Consider the following 19,645-nt stretch of genomic DNA (forward strand, 5'->3'; position numbering starts at 1 on the left):
CGCCCTCAATGGCCAGTGATTACCTAAATGGGATTGCTCAAGTATGTCTTCCGTGCATTGAGGATGAAATAGCAGGCATAAAGCATTTTTTAAGCATGAACTACCTTCTGTATAATAATCAACTATCTCATTTATTCAGCCCATCATCTGTTACCCTTAAGCAGTTCCATACGCATTGGTTCGTATTTGAGATACAAGACTGTTCAGCCGTAGCACCCATTTGGTAACAGCAGGCACATGTTTAAAGCATGCTTAATGTTACTGCTCTATAATGTCTTGCCACAAAGCATTCCTTCCTCAGAGTAAAATGCTCTTTGTGAATACCACCTCATTAATTCTAGGAGAGGCAGCGGCAATCACTCTCCCCACATTTTACCCACAAGGAAACAGAACCACTGAGAGATCCAGAGTGAGCCAAGGTGATGTAAAACTATAATACTTAATGGCAGGATCACAGATAACTTTCTCATTCCACTTGAGCAGAAGACTTTACATTCTGCCCCACCCACACTACACCGATACACATCAAGCACTAACATAAGCTCCCTAACACCAGTCCTTGAACTTTGTATCCTGGAGCCTTTTCAATCCTCCAGAATTTGTTGGGGTCACTGCCATTCCAGAAGCCACTCATGGTACCTTCTTTATCAGGCAGGTTTCATTCTTCGAGGTTTGAGCTCTAGTTCCAGCCACATTCGCAAACAATAGGCACAGTCATGCAGACTCTGAATTCAAGGCTGTGGACTCTTTTCAGCATTTTTGTGGTTGTCTTGGATGTTCACAGGGCTCTGAATAGACCGGGCACTTTGACTTAGCATCAGTCGCTACTTCTAAACTATTCAAAACATCTCTATAAAATTTAGAAATAGCTCATGACTTGGGTTGTTTTAATTAACCTTCAGTTTTTAATAAATTCTGTTTGCAAGCATTTTGCAATTCTAGGATTCTGTTACCTTATGTCTCAAATTGAAGTCAAGTTTTAAGGGATTCTTTTCAGTCTTGAATATCCTAAAAGTTACCGTTGATGTCAATGGTGCCAATTTTGTAGTGACTTTTTTCAGGTTTTGATGAAGCTCATGATGACAGCTATCTTTTGTGGCTTGCGGAAAAGCAAATGAACTGTCAAAAGAAGACATCTGATCTGGACTTATTTGGTGGGTAAATGCGAATTTGATATTTGTGTGAAGCAAGCCACGTCTGTGCAAAGTCCATTTATCTGCAGGTTGTTTTCTCCAGCAATTATATATCGTCACCTCATATCTAACATTGCTGTGGATTTTTTAGTAAGAAAAATAAATAATCAGAAACCTCTATTGGACAAAAGCAAAGGACAACAATGGGTCAGCCAAATCAGTCTCCCTCTTGTGGTTCTCTTATCCTCAAGTAATTAATATCCATGGCATTTCTCAGTCTACCTAACCATCTGGGTCAGAACAGACAAAAATATTCATTTTTTTTTTAATCTTAGAAGCCCTATTCACATTGTTCTAAAGCCATAGGCACATTCTCATTTAAAAAAAATATTTTCAATTGAAAAATTAAAAATTGTATATATTTATTATGGTGTATAGCAAAATATGTGTGCATTGTGGAATGCCTAACTCAACCTAATTAACATGTACGTTATCTCACATACGTATCATTTTTTTCATGGTGAGAATACTTCAATTCTACTTTCTTAGCAATTTTCAAGTATGTGTTTTATGATAGATCTCCTGAAGTTATCCCTCTTGTCTAACTGAAATTTACTGACATCTTCCCTTTCCCCCATCCCCAGGCCCTGGTAATCACCATTCTACTCTGTGGTTCTACAAGTTCAACTATTTTAGATTGCACACATAAGTGAGATTATGTGGTATTCATCTTTCTGGGCCTGGCTTATTTCACTTAACATCATGTTCTCCAGGTCTACCACATTGTCACCAATGAGAGCATTTCCTCCTTTCTTCCAGGCTGAGTAGTATTCCACTGTGTGTATGTGCATGTGTATGTGCGTGTGTATGTGCATGTTTATGTGCATGTGTATCACATTTTCTTTCTCTATTCATTCATGGATGGAAACCTAGGCTGTTTCTCTACCTTAGCTATTGTGAACAATGCTGCAATAAACATGGGAGTGCAGTTACCTCTCTGACATACTAATTTCATTTCCTTTGGATACATGCTCAGCTGTAGGATTGCTGGATCATATGGTAGTTCTATTTTTGACTTTCTGTGGGCCCTCATACTATTTCCTATTATGGCCAGTTTTCTATTATGATCCGTTTAGGAACTATATTCCTAACTGAGATACATTCATTCTTCTGAAATGGTGTCCTTTTACTCTGTCTTCCGAGAAGAATTCAGCCCTATAAGTTTTAAAACATTCCTGGAAAGAATAATCTCAATTTTCACTTCTGAATACATATAGTTCAAGAGGGTGACAAGTCCAACAACAATAAAGAAACTAATATCCATTAAGCACTCACTTTGTGCCTAACACTGTTGTGTGTGGTTTACACGTTATCTCCGTTCATCCCCGTCAATGTGGACATGCTAGTATGATCCCCATTTTATAGATGAAGAAATTGAGGCTCAGAGAATGGTTAAGTCATTTACCCAAAGATGCCCAGCAAGTGATGGAGCCAAGATGAACACAGGCAATCTGATTCCATGGACCATGTGCTCCATGGCCCAGGTGACTTACACTCCGCACACCAAGTGTCTGAGGCAGGGCTACAAGGTGACTCCTGACAGCTAAGCTCGCCATGGCAACGGTGATTAGCAATCTTCATTTAAATGCATATGAACACCACAATGGGACAAATGTATCATTATATAAAAGGTGTGTCCATTAGGATGCAATAATTCGCCCTTTTAGCATTTTCATTGACACATAGCACACATTATATAACCATTACTAAGCTAATCCCACCAAAGCCTATTAATGCCAGAAAGACTTCAAGCTTCATCACTCAACTGTCTCCGAGGGTATTTTCTCACTTGTTCTAGGGCTACATTTTATATCTGCAATTATGGGGAAAGGATGCCATGAAAACTGTCTTTAAATCTCTTTTTAACACAACTGAACAAAACATCAAGTTGATTGAGATCTCCAGGACATTGATTGAGAGCTCTTTTCCATGTGTTTTAGGCTTCAAAGAATCATAGCTGAAGTGCTATCACTAGAGGACAAGAATATACACCAGCTACTCAGCCATGCCTAAGGCTGCAGGCCCAAGATGAAAAGAATTAGACCAAGTATTATAGTAATCAGGCCCCATGCAAGCAAAAGCCTGACTCAGTATTAAGAAGCCCCCACTAATGGGGCAGTGCACCTCCATGCTCTTGGTGCTTGGGGGGCCTCTGGCATGGAAATGTTTTCCAAGAGCGTAGCAGTATTTTGTCTCCTGGGAGATATCATTGACCTCTCTTCTTGCTATGTTTGAACTCCACTTGCTCATGCTTACCTCGGAACTTGCTCTCCTTTCCATTAAGCATTTCTTGCCCCTTCCTCTCCATACTCAAAAATATGGACCTAGTTTACCCTCCTGTATGACCCCTTTGCAAGTTAATCTTCACTCCCAGATTCAACAGAAACCTCATACACACGTGTGCACCTTGCTTTCATCTTTACTTGGCACTGCTCCTACCAACAAGGCGGTGTGTTCTCACTCTGAGAAGGTTTTCTAGGCCTCGTCAGTAGTAAACTAACTGCGCTTGCATCCTCACGTGTTCTCAGTGGGCCGCGGGTGTGACCTGCCTCCCCAGCTCGGTGTCATCTCTCAAAGGCTAATGAATATCGCTTTCAGTCCTCTTATATTCCTGCCACCTTGACTTTGCAAGGCCTGGTAAGTACCCAGCACTTCCTATACATTAAATAAATAAAATAAGTAAATATTATTTATTTGGATAAATTAAATAGGTAGCCCTATCTGCTTCCGTTGAAAAATAGAGAGCGGGCTGAGCAAGCCTGCATTCTGCGTGGTCTCACGGCCCACCGAGGCAGCCCTTGCATTTTTCACTCAGCCAGAGTCCCTGCTTCTCAGCACCGGCGACAGGTCCATCTAGATTGAAACGACTATTAAAGGTTGCTCCATCCTGATGTCAAGAGACCACCACACCGTTCCCTGTTGGAACAGACCCGCACGAGGCAGTAGGGGGCACTGTGGCCTCATGCCCACAGGAGAGAGGAAGTGGCCACGTCCTCAGGCCTCTGCTTTGCAGCGCCAGCCCCCTGTTGTCCACGCCGAGTGCTGCCACTGCTTTCCCCTTTCAATACTCTCTTCTTCAGTTTTCTTTTTCTTGACTGTACCAAAGCTGTTGTGATATAGCACATCTTATATTTTCCTGGTTAGAGCTGGAACCCATATTACTAAGTGAAGTATCCCAAGAATGGAAAAACAAGCACCAGATATATTCTCCAGCAAACTGGTATTAACTGAGTAGCACCTAAGTGGACACATAGGTACTACAGTAATAGGGTATTGGGCAGGTGGGAGGGGGGAGGGGGGCAGGTATATACATACATAACGAGTGATACGCGCACCATCTGAGGGATGGTCATGCTGGAAACTCAGATTTGTGGGGGGAGGGGGGAAGGGCATTTATTGAAACCTTAAAATCTGTATCCCCATAATATGCCGAAATAAAAAAAAAAAAAGTGAATGCCAATTGCAATGATTGTTCTGAAAGACTCAATAAATCGGCTATTGTTTCAAGGCAATAGTGACCAAAGCCAGAAGTTAGGGAGCAATCCTTGGCCTCCAGATTTAATTGGCCACTAAGTCCCAAAGATTCGATTTCCACGTTCTCTCTTAAATCCATCCCCCTCACTCAGGATAGGAACATATCCTTGCACAAGAGTGCTCCGCCGATGGGGTCAGGGAGGCTAAAACCCAGCCAATCACTGCTGGCCAGGCCCTGTGCCCTGACACAGGCTACACCTGCCCACAGGAAGGGGCATTTTTCTCCACGGTGCTGAACAGCCCCAGTGAGCCAGCACAGACCCGCTCTAACCATCCCGACTGCAGCCACCCTGGTCCTGGCCCTGTTGATTTTTACATTGACCACCATGACAGTCTCCTAACACCACTGGGGGTGATTCAAGTTGCATGTGCACACACACACATATTCACAACAGGACAAACTGTATGAATATTTACAAGTTAAATATGCCATGATCAAAATTCAAATTAAATGAATATGACCCATATGCTGTTTGGCTGCAAGTGAATGTCTTCTGCTTCAGCAAGGATGTGGAACTGACTGCTGTGTTACAGGGTCTTTCTAGTTTGGTACTACGCACACCTCGTGTTATACGATGATTCAGTTTGCAGCTGTTTTTCTCTATTAAAGTCCTTCCAAACTGTTTGTGATGCTGCTGGGCCTTTATGAAGTTTCTATCCATGTTTGTCTCATTATATGGCAACAGTTAAAGTTGTCCTACTGGGACCCCAAAGGGTCTCATGTTCAAATGTCTACCTGGACTTAAACAAACCTCATGGGAGTCCTCAGGTCATCAAATAATCATCCAGATAATCCAGAATGTGCTTATAGTTTTTAAATGTAAGCAAAAATAAGCTAATTTTTAAAATTAGAGCCTGCAAAGCAGCGGTCCCCAACCTTTTTGGCACCAGGGACTGGTTTCATGGAAGACAATTTTTCCATAGACTGGGGTGGGGTGGCAGGGGAATGATTTCAGGGTGATTCAAATGCATTACATTTATTGTGCAGTCAAACCTCTCTGCTAATGATGATCTGTATCTGCAGCTGCTCCCCAGCACTAGCATCACTGCCTCAGCTCCACCTCAGATCATCAGGCATTAGATTCTGATAAGGAGCCACAACCTAGATCCCTCTCATGCTCAGTTTACGGTAGGGTTCACACTTCTATGAGAATCTAATGCCACCACTGATCTGATAGGAGACGGAGCTTATGCGGTGATGCGAGGGATGGGGAGTGGCCGTAAATATAGATGAAGCTTCACTTGCTAACCACCCACTCACCTCCCGCTATGCACCCTGGTTCCTAACAGGCCACAGACTGGTAGAATGGTACCGGTCTGCAACCTGGAGGTTGGGGACTGTAACCATAAAGGACATATCATTCTCATACCTAAATTTATAGATCAAATGAAATCAAGTTGAAATTCAACTTTCTTTACAGTTTTACTGTTAGGAGGACTCAAGTTTACAAAACACTACTTCTCATGCTTATGGCATTAAACCTTCCTATCAGTACATAAGGAAGGAGATATATTCTCAATAAGAAATTTCAATAACTATCAGTTATTGATTGTTAACTTCTGCTTGGAAACTGATTGTTTCCCCCACTGAACTATACTTCCTAGGAGAAAATATCACATGCCATATAAATACAAAATAATCTTCCTATTACTGTTGGGATAAAGAGGGTTAGCCTGGGGCCAAATCCAACCCATGCCTTGTTTTGTACTTCCAGAGAACTAAGAATAGTTTTTGAATTATTAAAGGATTATTTTTAAAAGATGAATATGTAACAGAGACAGCATTGTAGCCCAGAAAGCATAAAATATTTTACTCTTGAGCGCTGTAAAGTTTTCCAACCACTGAACTAGAAAATACCTTAATAAAGAATATTACTAATGAAAACTGCAGAGAAAGAGTTATCCATTATTTCTATGTAAATTCATTGTCAAAAAGTGTTCATCAGGAATAAGATGGAAAAATTTTATCACCCATGTGGGTTTTATTTCTTGGACCTCTATGTAGTAAGAGATCATCAATGAATGTCCATCAAGCATCTGGTCAAGTCTAATGTGTTTGAACTGACCGGTATCTGATAAGACCAGCACTGTCACCTGTCCACAGCCTCCATCCTGAACCGCTTGCCTCCATGCAACCCCAAACGCCACTATTCAGCCCACTCTTGGATGCTAATCCTACTGAGACCTTGATTTGCCCTTTGTTGTCAGCATCACTGTGGTCACAGATCTGCTACTCAAGACTACTTTTCCGGGTCTGATCTCAACTTCCATCTGCAATCAATCTTTTGATTATGCTGCAAACCAGGGTTGGTCTCATTCTTACATGACAGTTCTTACTGCACAACACAGCTAACGAATGCCCACACTGGGATGGAGCCAGGCATCCTGTCACCCAGGGACTTCGAAACTGAATACTCAACTGGCGATGCCAGGCTAAGAAAGCCAGCCAAACTGGCTCATTCAGAACAGAATCTTCTTTATTTTTTGTCTTCTGCTCCAATATGGCTAATTCATTTGACAGGGCACTTGGGTTTTCTTTTTAGATTGGAAATGAGAAAGATGATATTAATTTGGGGAATACATTCAGAAACCCTGGAGTTCTAAGGCAGTCTGGGGCAGTGTCTCTTAACTAGGAGCCAGGGATCCCTGTGACAATGTTTCTCAGTGTTTAGTCCAGCTAACTTAAATCAGAATGCTCTTGAGTGTTTGTTAAAAACTCAGACTCTTTAATAGCGGATGAACTGGAATTTCTGAGAATGGAGCCCCACACTTCAGGGGCTGGAGTATGGTCTTCAGGGGATTTTCTTACCCACTGAAATTATTTACAAAAATATATGACATGACAGTTCAAAGTGCATTTTCATAAAATGATCATATTATTCATCATCAAATCTGAAGGCAGTCCATGGTTCTAAATGATAAGAACCACTGGTTTTAAAGGGAAATAGAATTGATTCAAAACACAAAGCTTAAACATCTCCATAGACCCATTTCTTGGATGACTGACAAGTCCTGGCTACTCTAGAAGGCCATTCTTTCTTCTTGCCCATATGTCATAAAACCCTTCACAGATGCAAGCAGCTCAGACCTCCAAGAATTTGCATTTTACCCAGAGATGCAGCTTTGGTAACATTTGATAACATTTCGTTGAGATCAGAGCTCCTCTAGCGTACAGCTGGAGTCTGAATTCACTGTTTTCTACCCTAAGTCTTTTGCATTCAGTGAATGACTGCCCAAGTCTGAGGGACACAGGGACTTTTTTACGGGCCACCGTTGGCCCTACCAGCCTTTAACACATATGAGAGAACACAGCTGGGTGGGAAGTGTTAGCTTGCTTAGGCTCTCCTCCTCGGTTGGTCAGCCCACTCACTTTTCCTCTTTGCTCCAATTCCTCTTCACTGAAGCAGGATTCTTTAACCATCTGACTCTATTTACCTACCAAAGTTTATAAAAATAGCAGAATATGAGAGTGAGAAGGGCAGAGACTGCCCAGTTGCTACCTAGCCGCTTCATTTTATTGAGAAAGCTAGTAAGGCTCAGTGAGTTAAAGGGATCTGTGCAAAGATCTTAGCTTAATAAAAATGACAAGGATTGTCACATTGTCTCATTGGCTTATCAAAATTTTCCAGCAAGAGACACACTAGCTGGTCTTTGCAGATCATTTGGCTTTAGTCCAACATATTTCCACTTCACCAAACCGGCTCCAAAAGAAATGATAATATGAAATTTCTTTGAAAATACAAAGGGAAGTATAAATATAATGCACTATTATGACTGTTATCTCATCCATGACTCTGAATAAATGGAAACAAAGATTCATTAGCCACGTGGTGTAATAAACACAATACCACTAGTGATCAGGACAACCACCAAGATCTAACCTTTTAAAACTTGACTTCTCATAACCGGGCTTCCTATCCTCAAATCTTGCCTCGACCTTTTATGACATGTGCTTAAGGTAATACCAAACTTCCTTCCCAGAGTACATGCCACTGGGCAATGTAGACAGTTGGAGGCCAATTGAGGCTGAGGTGCAATGTAAAATAGTCAACAAAATAAGGAAACTGAGACAAACCTGACAAAACCTGACATTACACATTCAGTAAAAACTTCTTGCTCGTTACCAAGCTGAAAAGCTGGTCTTCATGTCACATGCACGTCAAAGGAGCCATTCCCTTAAAGCCAAACAAGGCTGCAAAAGAGGAAAAAAAACAACTGTTGACTAAAATCCCTGGAAAACTCAAAATCCCAACCACTCAAAATAGGATATTAATTTATTAGTCATGTAAGAAGCATCGAATATATTCACTGTTATTATATTTTCCCATAATTGTTTTCCACAAGTTGACTGAGGAATGTACACAGAAAAGAATAAAATAAAGTAAGCATAGAGTCTATTAATAGTATAAACGCCAGGACACTGTCAAACAGAGGATGCGGGAACATACTTTCCAAGCCAGCGTGTGTCACTAGAGAAAGTTAATATTAAAATCAAGTTGAGTATTTGAGGTGGTGGAAAGGCCACGCGGTATATATTCTCTACCAAATACCTGGGAAATTAATCATGTCAAATTTGTCCTCAGTTATTTTAAGAATAATTACCAGAAGTCACTCCCTTTCCCCGTCCTCCTCCTCTTCTCCACCGTTCCTCAACTACAGATGTTGTTAAAATGTGCTTCATAGAACAAGCAAAAATAACAAAGACACGTGACAGATTTGCATTCTGCCCCTCAGCCTGCTGACATAACTGAGTTGAATATATCCCTATGAAAAGTCAAAACTAGTAACAGATTTGTGTTGCTCACAAATTTTAAGTTTATGAATTAAATGAAGAAATGCCTTGTTACCTAAATCTAATCTATCCCTGAAAGCCTGCTAGCGAATTTATATATTAGGACCCTACGTTTCATTATTTTAAATGAGACTAAAACAGCACTGTTCCCAATCATTCCAAAAATCCCAACTAATTTTCCCCCAAACATCACTGAAACACTTTGCAACATTTACCTAACAATCCACCAACTGTCTAATTATTTAATACTTAATGCACTCCTTGGTGAATATGTTTATATGACAGACTCAACAATACTGTACAGTTTTAGATATTATTACATTTTCCTTCTACACTGCAATAAATAGGTACTCTGATTTAAAGGAATTATTAACATACTAAATTATGTACTAAAATTAGGCAATGAATATAAATAACACTTAGCAAGAGAAATTAAAAAATAAGGCAATTTTTAAAATAGCTGCTTACTGATTGAAAAGTTGCCTGAGAAAAATTTGACAAGAGGAGTTGATTGACGGTAGGTAAAGATGAGTAAGAGTGAGCTGGTTGAATTCATCCATGTCCAAATGCAAGGACAGCCTTCTCCTCCTCCACTTGAGCCCCCAGAAGTGGTAGTGGCTGGGGACCATTGTCTGAAGCTATAGACACAGTAAAACATAATCCTTTCTAACCTCTTCCTAATGCATGGTCTTCTCCAGGGCTCTCACGCTCACCACTTTCTTCACAGACATTTCCACATTCTTAAAAGGACATTTTATTTAATAATGGGAGGAAGATGCAGGGGGCGCTCAGAAGTACAGTGCTCCATGTTCTCACAAGCAGAGAAGAAAGGAATATTGGTGAAATCTAGCAAAGTCTATCATCAAGCTTAAAATAAAATAATATGATGAATAACATGCACATGTGTAGATAATCAAAAGCAGGTTGCTCTATAGCCTGGAAGAAAAAGATTAACCCCAGTGCTCTCTGGGCCAGTGAAGAGAATAGACCATCAGACTGGAAGGAGGGCTCAGTCAGTTCCATCTGACCCCGGGTACCATAATCATAAATAATTTGTATTTGCAGAAAAACTTATGCTTCCCCAAAATAACATCATCTTGTTGGTCCCTTGAAAACAACACTATAACACAGGTATAATATATATATATTAATAATATAAGAGGCAGTAAATATTTTACTGATCTTAAATCTAAAAACATTCAAGATTCATAAAAATTAAAAGACTTGCTCAACCTTACACAAAAAGTCAATCTGAGAAATAGGATTAGGATACCGGCCTCAACACCTAGCCTCACGCTCCTGCTTCTACACCAGGACAAGGATAGTCTCTTGGTGGACACCATACAAACCAAAGGGCTGGAGCAATGGTTTCTACCTTTATTTGGGGGATCAAGGAAATGTTGAGCCCTTTTTCAATATCCTGTTCAGAATCTGCCTATGGAAGATCTACCTCTGGCATCAACTGGCTTCTCCATTTCTTAGGATTCGACGGTATGAGTTGGTAGGAACAAAAAGAGGGAAAGAAAAGGTGCCTCATTGCTCATAGCACCTGAGTGTTGTCAATAGTAGTTTAAACTAGTGCTTCAATATTCCCAAAGGAAAAATAATTTGTTTATTTAAAAAAAAAAAAGAGGAAAATAGAATAAGTATGGGATAGGATGGGAAAAGCTATTTTTAAATTTTATTGTAATAAAATTTACTGACTGAATCCCTGAAGTTTTTATATCCCCTTCAGATTTGGGATGGTGTGAAATATGGGGCCAGATGCAACCTCCAGGCTTTTCTACCTTGCAAGTGGCTGTGATTTGGATGTGGTTTGTCTCTGCCAAAATGCATGTTGAAATTTGATCCCCAATGTGGCCTGGTTGGGAAAAGAGGCTAATGGGAGGCGTTTGGGTCATGGGGGTGGATCTCTCATGAGTAGATATGTGCCCTCCTATGGGGAGGAGTAGGTTCTCCCTCTCATAGGAATTGATTGGTTCCCATGCGAGCAGTTTATTAAAAAGACTGTGGCTTCCTCAGTCCTTCTCTTTCTCTTCCTCTCTCACCATGTCATCTCTTTGCATGTGCTGGTCGCTTCCACTTTCCTCCATGAGCAGGAGCCCCATGAAATTCTCACTAGAGAGAACTGCCCAATTTTGTACTGCCAATCTTGTACTTTCCAGCCACCAGAATTATGAGCCAAATAAACTTCTTTTCTCTGTGCATCACCCAGCCTCAGGTATTCTTTCATAGCAACACTAAATGGACTAAGACAAAAGTCAGCGATGGCAAGTCCACAGTTAAAATCACAAGAGTAGTCATACAATGTTTCCGCTTCAAAGCCCATGATGACCACCCATGGCCTAGAAGACAAAGTTCAAAATTCCAAGTACAGGCATAGACACCTGCCACAACCTTGCCCTCACTGGCTTCTCAGTCCTGTAGCCACATACTCACCCAGACACCTCATGCTTTCAGCCAAGTCTGAATGTTCACACCCTCTGAAGACTCTGTGCCTGTCACATGTGCCTCTGTTCTTGTTCTTACCTCTGCCTAGAATGTCCTTCATCACACTATGCATCTATCAGGGCCCCATTTACATTTAAAATCCAACCTCTTTGTCGCCCTTAGGTCTTCCCAGTCTTCCTCCTCCCAGCACAATCAACCTCCATGTTGGTTAACCATCTTCTATTCTATGGTTTATTCCTTTGTTCTAGGGTTAATCACTTATTCATGTCTCAACCCACTACCCCTCCTCATGTAGACTAAAATCTTCATGAAAGTGGAGCCACTAATTATTTATCTTTACACCCTTCACACCAGCACAAGGCCTGGCCCATTTTTTCCTAAATGGAATGAATCTGGTGTCTCTCCTGACGTCCTCTGCCTTTTTAGAATGAGTATCATCAGCTGCTTTAACAGCTATAAGAAAACTAGGTACCATGCGTTGTTTTCTTTCCAATTCGGCAGACTCCCTCTCTTTGCTCTGCTCAAGGGACTTTCTGCATTCCACTGCTGCTACATATAAAGCAATACCTCTCGAACCAAGTGGTGCCATTCTGCACAAAGCATTAGACCCATGTTCAGTAGCATAGGAACACATGACACATGCCATAGTTACACATGATGTGAATGGGATTGTTAAACCCAAGAGAAAGAATAGAGGAAGACTGTACTCCCATTTGTGTGTATCTGTGTTCATGTGCAACATCCCACAGAATTTTTTTGTTGTTGTCATAAGGGACATTAGATTAGGAAAAGGCTTTTGAGACAGACCAGTTGTGTGTCCTTAAAAACATTACCTAATTTTTATAAGTTTCTTCTTCCTTCTTCCTTGTGCATAAAATTTCAATGATACTATCTTGCAGAAATTGTGTAAAATTAAGAGCTAATATACATGAAATACGGGGAATTTAGGAAGAGTTCAATAAATTAGATACATTTAATTTTTATTGAAAGTATTAAGTCTGGGAACCACTGTTTCACAAGCTGGCTTTTTAAACCAAGTGTATCTCTTGAAAAAGATCACATGGAAGCTATGCCTGGCTTCAGACCCTCTCTCTCTTCAGGGCAGAGCTTTCTGATCAACAGCTCATGGAAAACTGAGGTTGAAGAGTAGAGTTAGGTCTCCAAGAGCTGCATGGCTCTGGACCGTTTATTGGTCAATATGGGCTATCATAACAGAAAGCTTTTCTCAGGAACTGGCAAAGACTCACCCTAGGAATGCCTCTCTTTAAAAGGCAAAAGTAAACTCTCACGAACTTTCAATTTAAATAAAACTCCAAAATAATGACCACTTGCACGAGATGGTGGTGCTAACAAATGGTGCTCAAATCTTGTTGCAAACCAGTTCATTATTAAACATGGAAGGTCCTAGACTTTATTTATTCCCCTATGATGATTTGGATGTGAGAGAGCAGAAGCACAGGACTAAAATCCATACAGCATGTCATATCAGCATTTCTCTTCCTATAAGCTTCCTCCTTAACGTTAGCATGGCCACAACATAAAATGAGTTACCTTCATTTCAGACCTGGTCAGTCCTCACAATTGTTGCTATGTCCTCTTAAATTTACTGCAGCTCTATAGTCTCCTTGCCAACAGCTGCTCCATAGTGTTAGAATTCAAGTTCCATTTTCCTTGGCTTACAGGGCTGACCAGGTAAAGGATGCCTTATCACAAGCCATGGAGGCTTCAAGGAAAACAAAAGCCAAAGTGAATGTTTTCCAAATACCTTCATAATACCACTATGGACTGACACGGATCCCAAAACCAAATATGAGCAGATAATGACTTAAAGAAAAATCCAGAAACATTTCAAGATCCACTTTCTTAGACCAAAGTATAGTTTATTAATGTAATATTTTAAAAATATTACATTAAAATCAAAAATAAGAATTTAAGTTTCTTTTTTTTTTTTTGAGACAGAGTCTCACTTTGTTGCCCAGGCTAGAGTGAGTGCCGTGGCGTCAGCCTGGCTCACAGCAACCTCAATCTCCTGGGCTCAGCGATCCTACTGCCTCAGCCTCCCGAGTAGCTGGGACTACAGGCATGCGCCACCATGCCCGGCTAATTTTTTGTATATATATTTTTAGTTGGTCAATTAATTTCTTTCTATTTTTGGTAGAGACGGGGTCTCGCTCAGGCTGGTTTCGAACTCCTGACCTTGAGCGATCCGCCCGCCTCGGCCTCCCAAAGTGCTAGGATTACAGGCGTGAGCCACCGCGCCCGGCCAGAATTTAAGTTTCTTAAATCCCAGCAATTAAATTTTAATATGAGCAGCAGATACAAATACATCCTATAAATGCCCATTGCTTACTTACATTTTCTTTCTTGGAAGGTTCTAAATTCTTAAACCATTTCTTTCTGTTTTATCTAATTTAATGGGACCATTCAGTAATGTCCTTAACTCAACCTATGATATGTTCATTATTGGGGTTATATTTACTGAGGACCGAGTATGAGGATCAAAGAATGGTTCAGCCAGTTCCCTATGGTTATGGGTCTATGGCTATGAGCCCAGTGGTGGTGAAATTGATTCTTTGAATCGGATATTTGGAAAAAGTATGTCCTTTATTAAATCACCCAGAAATCAAGGACATTCTTTTTGTGGGGCTATTTTAACACAAGAATTGTTTGGGCAGCAGAATTATATTATTTATTTTGACACAAATGTGGTCTCCTTTATTTACCTAATTATGTCAAGTGTATTTTGCTTTTATTAATTTGTTTTAACTAACAGCACTTACCATAATACTTATAGTACTAAATTGTATGCTTAGTTTTTAAAAGTTAATATTCATAGAAGTAAAGTAAACTGAGACACACAGTCAGGAAAAAGAAAGGAGGAGCAGTCACTGGGCTCGCTCTGGCGCTTAGATGTTATTTGGTTCTCGCTTGCCTTTGGGTTTTGCTCTAGAAGAGCAGGGAAGAGAAGAGTTATGTCGGTACTTAACACTCCATAACCTTAGTAACTGAACTTCAGCACAAAACTAAATCTATGTTTAGAGGATTTATCAGAAGGCGTTTTATGGTCAAATCGTGTCTTCTACAACAATCTTCATAAAATTAGAAATATAGTAATTTTGCCTCTGGAGTGAAGCTCACACTCTGAAGTCAGACAGAGCAGGGTTCTAATCCCAACCCTGCTGCCTGCCAGCAGTGGAACATCATGCAAGTTGCAAAAGCCCTTTAGGGCTCAGTTTTCCCACATATAAAATGGGAAGGACAATGTTCCTATCTCTGGGGCAGATTTGAGGATTAAGAGGAGTACATGTAATAGACTTAGCACCTATCCCATAATAAACACGCAATTAATATTGACTATCATACTTATTCTTAGAGCCATTTTTAACCTCCAGTTCCAAACTTGCTTCAGTTTATTGGTTACAAGGTTCCCAGGTGCTGACCTGGCTCTGGCCTGCAGGTAAGGGTCTCTTCTTTGGTCTCATTCTTTTTTTCTCTCTCTCTAAGGACTAACATAAACTCTTACTTAAGAGAACAGTTACTAATAATTGTAATAAATGCAAGCAGCAGTAGAAATAAGTGGCAGATTATGAAGGAAACACTTAGAGAACCCTTGACTTCGATAATAAAAAAGCAAAAAAAAAAAAAAAGTAGTATTCAAATCTGAAATCCAAATTATACTCTAATCAACTGTCTTCTCAGCCTTCAAACAATGCTATATCAATAAACATTATGGACTGACTGATTAATATGCAGAAATATTTGCCTCTACCTTCACTATGTATAATGTTTGGTTATTTCATTAATGCACAAGAATGGGACATTGATCTATGAAATTCAGTTTGATGTTTGCACATACACTAAGTTATAATCCCAACTCCAATAGACAATCTGCTTTACTGCTGAGAGTGTATTGCCATGTAAAAATGCCCAGTGTTCACTTCTCACTTTGGTTTTCCTGAGCTTTCCCTCTGGGGGGGCGGGGTTGCCTGTATGGAGCCCAAACAGGACTCCGAAGGAGACTGTCCTTTCTCTCCGCAGGCCAGCCTGGGTTTTCTCATTCCTCTCACCTCACGCTTTGCATCTGCCTCCCCTCAGGTGTGTCTTCCCGGAGAGTGGCTTGGAAAGCTGCAGAGAATAAATGCCTTTGGTTGAATCATCTGCCAACACAATCTGAATCTCCCATCTGGAATACCTTTTTCAGACCCACCTTTCCTCACATACCACAAGGAATAATAACTGTGTCTGATTTGAGCAAAGAACATAATAATGTGAAAAAATTCTTTTTAATTTCATAAGCAGAAAGATTTATTAATGGATGAATGTATTTTCAATCTTCCCCTCCTTCCCAAGGGTTATTCTTTTTTTATACCAGCACTTTCTTTACTATACATAATTCTGCCTATCATAAGTTAATTGGCCCCAGTCTACTGGCAGTAAGTTATAAAATAAAAATGTAATTTCTAAAGGCATGTGAAGTTTTGGTTTTCTCTTAGAAAGTTCCACGCCTCTCTCTCCCCTGCCCACATCTCATCCGTGCTGTTTCTATACACATCATAGCCTGCCCTCTTATTCACTTCCTTCCCCAAGGGAAGGGCAACCCCTCTCTCCTGGAACTCATACTGAATTTCTTCTGAGACCTTTGAGAAAGAACTAGATCAAACTCAGTTAAAAATGTTACAAAGGCCAGGCGTGGTGGCTCACGCCTATAATCCTAGCACTCTGGGAGGCCGAGACGGGCGGATCATTTGAGCTGGACAACTAAAAAATATGCATATATATATATATATACACATATATATACACATATATATAATTAGCTGGGCATGGTGGCACATGCCTGTAGTCCCAGCTACACGGGAGGCTGAGGCAGGAGGATTGCTTGAGCCTAGGAGTTTGAGGTTGCTGTGAACTAGGCTGATGCCACGGCACTCTAGCCCGGGCAACAGAGTGAGACTGTCTCAAATTAAAAAAAAAAAAAAAGAATAATAATGATATAAAAAATAAAAAATGTTACCAAAAGCCCCTTTGAATAAAATTGTTTAATAAACTTACAGCCCCTACCCTGAAATTATACTTTTGTAATCCTTCCCAAGGTCAGCCTGTACCCTGATAGATTTCTCCAAATGATATCTTATCATATTCTCTTTCCACATCCCATATTGTTTAAAAAGAACTCGAATATTTCCAAAGAAGATACAAGCACACATGAGGATAGGGTTTGAGGAAAGCACACTGTATGTTTACCATCCTCACTCAAACCCCTGAATCAACTAGGTATTCTCTTTGTCAGACTTAGTTCATCCACTATTGCTAAATGTCGGGGTGCTTTTATCTCCAGCCCCAGGATAGCAGGCTGTAATGGAAGTACCTCTGCCAAGAGACATCAATATACAGAAAAGAGGCAGGACCAGGCAAGCACAGCCCCTATCTAATGAGGCAAAGTACGTTTTTGGCTGCACGGTTATTGTATGCAAAGTAGGTCAAAGAAGTTGTGTGAGCTTTCATACAGAAAAGAAAGTGTGTTTCCGCTGATTTATGACATGGCTCCCTAGTGCAATGTGTTGCTGTCGAGGGGAAAAGAAGAACCATTTCTGAGTTTAAATATTTGACTGGGTCCACCCAGAAGCTGTTAAGGTGACCAAGTACTAAGAGAGTGTACAGGAAAAAGACTCTCCCATCCTGGCAGAAGACAGAGGAGAATTCTAGGGGCTTACTCCAGGTTTCAGAACAAACATATTTAACATAAGGGGACAAAAGGCGTCTCAGTTTGCAACAAGCCATTCATTCTCTCCCACACTCTCTTCTCACATCCCCATCGTCAGGGGTTGTATACAGTTTCCCTGCCCTTGCTCTGAGAACTCCCTTCTGGCTAAGTCGCTGTATTTGACAATATGGTTTACCTGGAAAACTGAGGTATGGTTGCAGTTCAGATAAAATTCCAACAGTGGTTCGCATTGTTCCCTCATTTAGCGTCTGCCACAGTGCACACAGCGGTTCAGATTACATACAGATTTCCATCCTAAATGAGCCCCTAATTAAAACTAAAACCCTGCTTCCATCTGTTCATAGCTCTCACAAACCTTTTCTTCCCTTTGGGCTCAACCTCTTGAGCTTGGTCTGTGCCTAAATGCAGATTATGCTGGAAAGTCTGAAGTGCTTTGGCACAAGGCAAGAGCGAGAGAGAATCGACCTTTATTTTAAACTTGATTCTTTAACAATAAAAAAAAAGTCAGTCTTTGAAAGTAAACAAGGTGAAAACAGTTGTAGATGCCTACAGTTTAGAAAGTTAGCGGGTGAAAAGAACAACTCTTTGTCCAAACACTCAACCGAACAGGAAGGCTCACGACAGATTTTGACACACATGTTATGTACTGAATCTGTAATTGCAACAGCATGACTCAAAAGTGTGAAAAGGTCATTGCCCAATCATGTGGTGCTGCAGCGTGTGTTTGATAGGGGAGCAAGAGTTGTGTGTGAAAACTATGGGGCAACTCAAGAAAGTGTGGAGAGAGGCAGATTTTGTCCCATACTTAGAGAGAAGGGCTTCGTGTATACTCCCTTGCAATTGCAGAAACCCAACTTTGCTCAATACCACAATGACACAACTTGGACATGAGGGGTTTCCCCTTTTCTTCTATGGACTTTTCTAACTTTCTATGCACTTTTTAAAAAATCAAATCTGAAGAACTCCATTTAAGATGTGTTTTCTAAGATCTTTTACTTCATCCCTCTACTTCCCTCCCCACCTCACCCACCCAGAAGAACAAGTCAAGACCAACAGTCACAGGAAAAGTGGCCTCCCTTGTGGACATGTAACACAACACACGTAAGTAAGCATAGAGCAACTGGTTGCTGGAAATATTTCCATAGCATTGCAAAGACCTGCTTCTTTTTTCAGGCTTCTCATCCCAAGTTCAACCATGTTTAGTTTTTCAGATGCTCTTCGTAGGAAAGTCCTAGATATTCTGAGGATCTGGCAAACTACCACTTAATGCACTTAATTCCACAAACATCATGCTTAGGGTTAACTCTGAGAGAAGTCCTCCTAGGAAGGGGAGTGAGTACAGTTCCCTTAACTCAGTCCCTCAGACACGCAGGGGACAGGGTTGCACTCAGCATCTCAGTCTTAGAACTAAGGCAACCCTGTGTGATACCTTGGATGGCTCCAGTCCCAGGTCTCCCCACCTGTGCTGTCCTGGGCAGGCCTCTCTGGAGGAGGGACTGCATTCCAGCTTCCAGAGAGCATGGCCCTTGACTTGGAGCAAGCAGTGATAAGTGACACAGGGTTTGTGCATTACCACAGTGGAGCTAAAATGGCAATGCATCAAAGCCAGTCTGATCCAGGCCCCAAAGACTTTGAAAACAAATGGACTAGACAAGAGATGTCCTTCTTATCAGAGGGCTCAGAATCCCGGTTTCTTTTATTCTGTCCCTTCTCGAGCATCTTTTCATCAAAAATAGAGTCACTGTACCTTCAAAAGAATACCTTGCAAGCACAAAGCAGTTTTGGGGAACAAATAATTATCCCCACCCTGAATTCTTAAATCAATTTTACTTTCTGGGAGAACTTGACAGTGTTTTTATCCCACGAAGCCACAATTCATCCATATCCAGCTCAGAGAACATATGCAGGTTTTTTCCTTCACCTAGACCTGCCTGTCCAGTCGGGTTCTAT

This window comes from Microcebus murinus, chromosome 6 (genome assembly GCF_040939455.1).
Source record: "Microcebus murinus isolate Inina chromosome 6, M.murinus_Inina_mat1.0, whole genome shotgun sequence".
In the NCBI taxonomy this organism is placed as follows: domain Eukaryota; kingdom Metazoa; phylum Chordata; class Mammalia; order Primates; family Cheirogaleidae; genus Microcebus; species Microcebus murinus.